Source organism: Porites lutea, chromosome 8 (assembly GCF_958299795.1).
Source record: "Porites lutea chromosome 8, jaPorLute2.1, whole genome shotgun sequence".
NCBI lineage: Eukaryota > Metazoa > Cnidaria > Anthozoa > Scleractinia > Poritidae > Porites > Porites lutea.
Genome location: NC_133208.1, coordinates 31,826,272 through 31,833,430, shown reverse-complemented (window position 1 = coordinate 31,833,430; position 7,159 = coordinate 31,826,272). Strand labels below are relative to the sequence as shown.

Genomic DNA, 7,159 nt, shown 5'->3' with positions numbered 1-7,159 from the left:
TGATTCCCCTTTCTTTTTCCCTGAGTTCCTCGGGGGCCAGTTTCCCGTTATATGGAAGCTTGAAAGCCAAAACCACATGCATGGGTGGACTTTTTAGGCTTCCTGGTACCTATAAAAAGGGTGACTTATTATTCATATCATTGACCGGGTAGACCCTAGTAGGATTATCCATTTATTATTTTCCAGAAGAACAGAAAGAAAAGGAGCAATGAATACAGCATTCTCTAGACGTTAAGTTGCTCAAAATGTATATTTTTCGCTAAATCATATTTTCCAGCTTTAAAGGACTTTATCAACTGGACAGATGATTTTGCGATTAAAAAGCCCAGAAGCAGCCATTAACAACGACATTTTACACGTATGAAATATTTGATGATGACAGAGAATTAGTCACTACATGGCTTGTTTATTCTTGGTCTTACTAAAATTTGCTAGCTGTTAAGGCCATAAGCAAACCTGTCCTTCAATTATCCATTTGTAGCCCTTCACTTTTCCACATCTTTCCTACAGAAAACGAAGTTTCTTCATTAATAATGAAAATGAATAAATCAGGCTTGGAAAAAAAGTGCTAAAAATCGGTCACGATGACTACCACATAGGTTGTCGAAACGTCAGTCACTAGAGACCTTTAGATTAGCCGACGAGGACGACTAGGAGAACGAGATTTGACTTAAATCTTTTTTCGCGTATTCTCAAAATATAGACTCCCCTGAAAGCTTCATTTTATCATTCTTCAATAGAAAAGTTACCACTGTTACCTTTGGTGAAGGAGGTTACACCCACACCCGATCGCAAAATGATCAAACTTCTAACATTTCATAACTTGTTTCCGCCACTTCGACATTCTAGCTAAAACTCGTAGTAGAATGACGACGGCTACCACGTTTTCCCACCAAAATGACGCTGGTTCACGCGCGAGCACTATACTTACTATTAAGAAAATCTCGTACTCGTAGTCGTACTCGTGTTAGAATGTAAAGCTCTCTATTGTCAACAACAGGATTTTGTTTACCTAGACGATTATACTCAACCTACTTAGGGCCCTGTTTACAAGGAGGGAGGGTCTTACTGGGGTAACCCTAGCACTTAGGTTAGGGTTACCTAGCACTCGCATATTTCTTCTTTTTTCACACGACGTGTTTACAAGGCAGGTAGAGTTACCCTAGCGCTAGGGTAACTCTACCTACCTGAGTGCTAAGGTTACCTACCGCTAGGGTAACCCTTAACCTGTCTTGTAAACGCTCAGTTAAGGATAACTCGCCTACCCGGGTCAACTTTCCGCTGTCATGCGTGACCAGTAATCGTGCCAATTTGAACGGTATTATTCAATTTCTGAGCTTAATTATAAACAGCTGAAAAATATAAAGTTATTTTCTCTCCACGATGATAGTATTTTCCCTTTTTTTGTGAAAATAACGTGTTTTCCATCGAGAACTTCAAGATTATTTCAAATTTTGGACCGTTACAAAGACTGTCACGCTTGACAAAGCACGTCAGCAAAGCTGGTAAAGTTGACTCGGGTGATAGGGTAACCCTACCTGTGAAATTTGGTTGTAAACTAGAGCTAACTTTAACCCACTTGCTAGGGTAACCCTACATCGCACAAGGGTAACCCTCTATCCTTGTAAACAGGCCCTAAGAAATGACTCATGGGTGCAAACCTTTCACAATATCTCTTCAACTATAGAAAATATTGAGTCTTAAGTTGTTTCAAATTCTTGTTCGTGTGAACCAGTATTGCACATGACTTAATGGGCCTTTTTTTGACGTCATCAGTGATTACGTCACACAAATGAAATTTTGGAACTCTTATTAGACAAGTTTTTACATATTTGTGCACTACATTTCTTCACAGTTTCAGGTTACAAACGTTGACGTTTTGAGGGTCACTTGACCAGTAACCATAAAAACACTTTAAATCCCAAATGTCTCTGGAATCAATTATTGTTGCTCGTATTAATTTTAGTGTAATGTTTTTAAGGTATTTTTAGTTACAGTCACGAGCATTTCAAAAAAATTTGTACCTTATCGGAGTCAAGAAGAAGAATGACAAGAACAGGAGTTAGGAGGAGGGGCACTCACCTGTTTCAAAAACAGTTCCAAATTTTCTTTTTGAGTATAAAGTAAAATAACGTCCAGTTCGAGCTTTTCTATTAGCTTCATGGCCGTATATATTGTGTGGGCTTTGTCTTCCAGTTCATTCTGCTTAGGAATCGGAACAAAAGTCACGGCGAGCTCAGATCCCTGGGAGATAGAGTAGAAGTATCCAGCTTCATGCAAGAGATCCGCTGAAAAGATAAAATGATACAAAATGACTCAAAATTTACATCAATTAAAATGCAGGATAATAATTAGGCAAATATTACACCTTGAAATCGTTAAGATTAGTTTTACCGTCGTAAAGTAATGCTATCCTTTTCCACTGAAATGTGTTTAAGATGTCTAGAGAAGCATGAGCGTAAGTCTTGTATCCTGGATGCACTTGGACTGATTTTTTACATTTATTGATTGGCCTGGTGTCTCTACTGAGGCTGATAATAGGAATACCAGCTACTGCAGACAGTGCACAAGTGTCAGACGTATTAATATGGCTTCCCTCGATCAGTGCAATAACATCTTCTTGAACAAACACCCGAGCTGAGGAATAAAGAAAAAAAAACAAACAAACAAAGGGGACAAATGTGGAAAGGAAAAAAGCTTTTAAGGCCGCTGGTTAACTTTAAAATTTGTATCGTTTCTCGAGTCTTTGTGTCGTGAACAGTACGTCGACATTGAGGTCACCATGACAGCCGAGTTATGAAAGCAATGTTTTCCACCAGATTTCCATATTATAAATTACATCTATTTATCGAATTTATTATAACTGTTAATGTAATCCAGGCTCTTCAGCTACTTTGTTGAGAAAGAAAATGAAGAAAAGAAAGGTGGCCAAATGACAAAGTATACTTTTACATTTCTCTCAGAATTAAATTACTGGTACTGCTTGATTTAAGACATAGTTAAGTACACAAATAGTATTAACTTCTACTGTAATAACCTCGATGTATAAAGTGCCAGTTAAAAAACAAAATAATATATTGATTTTCGAAACGGCGAATCTAAGATGGCGGATGCTTCCGTTTCCGTCGTTTATTAAAGATGTCATCATACCGTCACTCGTTCTTCGTAAGTGTTTTTCGATTTTATAATACGCCTATTCTTAGGGAAAAGAAACAATGGGTAAATAAGGGTTTAATTAATAAATTTAACAATGTGGCGTCATAATCACGCCTAATAAGCCAGTCTCCGACACTTTATCACTTTACACCTAGATGTTAAAAATGATGAAAGCATTATTAGCTATAATTCCATCACTGATTTAGTGGCTGTAACAGCATGATCGGAAGGGCCTCCGAATCCCCGCTTGACCCCTCCCTCCCCCACCTCACCCAGCTTTATCAAAAAACCCAAAAGCCTAGCCTAGGGTGATTCAAAGCTAAACGAAGCCAGGCCTTCAATTTGATGAAAACGCTCAACGACTTGAGTACTACTTAACGTTTCTCATTTTTTCTTGAATTTAAAAGGAGTAGTTATTACCTCCCTTCGTACGTTCTTGCATACTTGCGTATCCACGGGTATCTTACCTTTGTGGAATAAGGTGGTATCGTCAGTAACGCTAAACCTTTTCAACACAACAGAAACATTTTTAAAAACAGATATATTATTGACCGCAAAGTCGATCACTTCCTGCTCTACTGAACGCTCATGAATTGAACCTATTGGGAGAAAAGAAATCATGTCATAATTATAATGCAGATTTAAGGGTGCGCGCGTTGGACTGGAGCCATTCAGGTTACCATGTCAGATATTAATTCAGATTCAACCTACCATAAGTGAATGTCCTCTCCTTCGTCTCTACCTGAACAAAACTCGAAGAAATTACAAACAAAACGAAAAACGTTTTCTTCGCCATCTCCAAAACACAATCCTTAAAATTAAACAAAGAAAAGATTTATGTCAAGGGGTCTGGAGCAATCTGCTCAACGAAAATTTAGGTGTTTCAAGGCCAGCACCGGCAATCGATCGTACTTGTGAGAAAGTGATGCCTCTACTAGTGGCACTGTAGTAGCTGTAAAGTTAACAAATTTAGCGAAATCTTTTCGTGATATCTCTCTGTCGTGATATACATTTGTAAGATATTTGCATTCATTTCTGTTCTTTAAAGGCAACAATTCATCAAATATTGAATCAAGGGTTAAGAAGTAGGCTAAGTTGACATCTCATTGCTATTCCACCAAGCAAGCTCCAACTGGTGGTTCTATTTAATTATACTCTATTCTACTTCCACATGCAGAATTACAATCCGATGATAGTAATTAAATGTATGGGATTCCTCCCAGTTGTCCTTAGTTTTTCTGTGTAGTTTTCGAAAACTTAATTATCTCATAAACACGATATTAGGATTTTGAAACTTATAATTCGGTTAATATATAATGACCCGCCTACATCAAGGTACCCTGGTTAGGTGTTATTCGACTTAATTTGAAAAATATGTAAATACAGGGGGTTAGAATGATTGTAGAGACTTGTCAATGGACTAATTAATATCCATCACGGTGAGTCAACAACCTTTTTATGTACGTGTCCATGAACTCGATCGAATTTTGCCAGCAAAAGTTGTTGATTTTGCATTAGTGCAGCTGTGAAGAAACTGAATAGATGTTGAAATCGGACTTTTCAATTTGCACCAGTTATACATATATACAAATTGCTAACATAATAAAACCATGTCGATAACTTTTCCATTTGGCGCATAGAGTTTTGAAAATTCTGTGAAGTCGGGTTAAGCTTAATCGATGTTAAAATTGAAACTGAACCGTCCTCACTCTAGCTACGCAAATAGTACCGAAACTTTTATCTAAGCTTTAGATACTCATGAGTCAGCGATTAGAAAATTATGTATCATGCTGAGACTCCTAGCTACTTTTATTTTCCCTTTGGTTAGAACCATTTTTCCTGATAATTAAATTCGAGTTAGGGCCTGTTTACATGAAGGTGGGGGACCCAGGTAGGTGAGGTATTAATTCCTTTGAGTTTGGGAGTTCTATCAAGGGCCAAATATTTAAACGTAATTTAGCCAGTGTTTAACAAAACCGCGTTCTAAGTCATTTTCAGTCTGCCAAACGATTTTATCTAAACATCATTTATTCTAACAGTTTTATGAAAGCACATATAGAAGACTGGAAAAGGATTTATCTTCTTAAAACAACCCACCAAAGAAGAGATTTAGAGATTCAAACCGCGGCTTCGTTTAAGTATTTGGCCCTATGTGCCTGGAGCAGTCATAGAAATGAATCGATGAAAGAAAGAAAAAAAAAAGCAATAATAATAATAATAGTAAGAAGAAGAATATAAAATAAAAACTAACTTTGAAGGACCGGTTTTTATAACAAGAACCCACTTCTTGCTTTGTAAATAATAAAAGTTACTGTAATACCTTACCTTTTAACAACATCTACGTGGTGAAAAGGAGTGCATTTACTAATTTAGCGAGCTAGGCGTATGAAAATGTAGCTAATTCACGTGTTCTATTTTAAAGATATAAAAAAGGTACTGGATCATGAATCGCTGTATTGTGTTGTAGTTACCTGGCTCGAAGTTGTCAGCATTGGCAAGGACTAGATTGCGGTTGAGTCTCGTGCGTATTAAGTAACTCTATTCAAATGCATGGATATTGAACGACGATATACTGTCCGATATACTGGACCACAATAACCTCGACAACAAGCTCGTCCCAGTTCACTACCAAGGATACAAATATGAAATTTTTATCCTCCTAATTATTTTGACCGTTTGAGTTATCAAGTAATAAGCGACATAACCGCCAAATTAGGTACGGTAAGGTAAGGTAACAACTTTATTCAATGACGGTAACACATGACAGTAAAAACTGATGAACTAGTGGCCCTCAATCGTAATTGAAATATTTAGAATTAATAAAATAAACACGACGAATTAAAATTTAAAAATAGTACAAGATAAGAAAAAATGATATGAACCTATACATTAGAATAAAAAGATAAAAAGACAATACACATTAGACAGATGACAGAAAAACTGATGAACTGGTGGCCCTCAGTCTTAAATTACGAATATTAAAAACTACTAAGATAAGAAAAGTGATATGTACATTCGAATTTAAAAATATGAAAACATTATACACATAAGAACTAGGCTAAAAAATATCTTTTTAAGAGCATTCTTAAACGCGCCAGCGGTGTCGTTCTTTCGCATGTCAAAAGGAATCCTATTCCACATGTTAGCTCCATGAACTTTAAAAGTACGCCCCCCTTCTGTTCCCTATTACTTAATGGACAAACCAAATTGAACCTTCCATAACGGCTAGCTCTGCTGTCACCCCTAAGATCTGAGTTTCTAGATAATACTTTCGTTATGTCGTCTTAGCCGTCATCTTCGTTTCTTATGCGCCTATATATTAAACTACACTTTTGAAGATTTACTTCGTCCTTAAACGGCAGCCAATCAAGCCGTCTAAAAAGTTCTTTACTCCTATCATTTATATTTGCATCTAAAATTACGCGAGCTGCCTGCTTTTGCAGTTTAAATACACGTTTAACTTTCTCTTCCGTCGCCGTGGTCCATGCGTAAGATCCATACAAAATTAAAAAACAGTTTGCGCTATGCGAGAAGCAAATTACGCTTAAACTTTTAAGTACAGCAATCCTTTGTGCCACTTTCTTGCGAAGGTCATCAATATGTTCAGTAAAATTTAGTTAGCTGTTTAATGTTACCCCAAGTAGCTTCTGTGAAGTGATGTGTTCAATCTCGCTGACGTTACATGCATTTTGAGTTTCATTGTCCTTTTTTTATTCAGCACCGAGTCCAATCAGCTATGCTGTTTATGTCTTCTCGCAGCCGCTGCTGTACTGCAGGTAGATCTGAAACTGCAGCAGAGGCACTTAACGTAGTATCATCAGCACAGATGTCAACGGTTGACGAGGAAGATCGTTTACAAAGATAATAAATAATAGAGGTCCAAGGACCGATCACTGGGGAACGCCGTGTGTTATTAGCCTGTGTTCTGTCTGCACTCCGTCCATAACAACTGATTGCCTCGTATCGTTTAAGTACTTCTCAAGTAAGAGGAGCTCCTTGGATG

General features: G+C 37.3%; 1 long non-coding RNA gene across 1 annotated transcript; it reads right to left on the bottom strand.

Annotated features, from left to right (window-relative positions):
• Positions 1 to 3,632: 3,632 nt before the first annotated feature.
• Positions 3,633 to 5,696, bottom strand: LOC140946818 (uncharacterized). The gene is made up of 3 exons (XR_012166865.1): positions 5,628 to 5,696; positions 3,868 to 3,967; positions 3,633 to 3,755 (listed from the first exon to the last, which is right to left on the bottom strand). It is a non-coding gene; the product is annotated as an uncharacterized lncRNA (long non-coding RNA).
• Between the last annotated feature and the right edge of the window lie 1,463 nt (positions 5,697 to 7,159).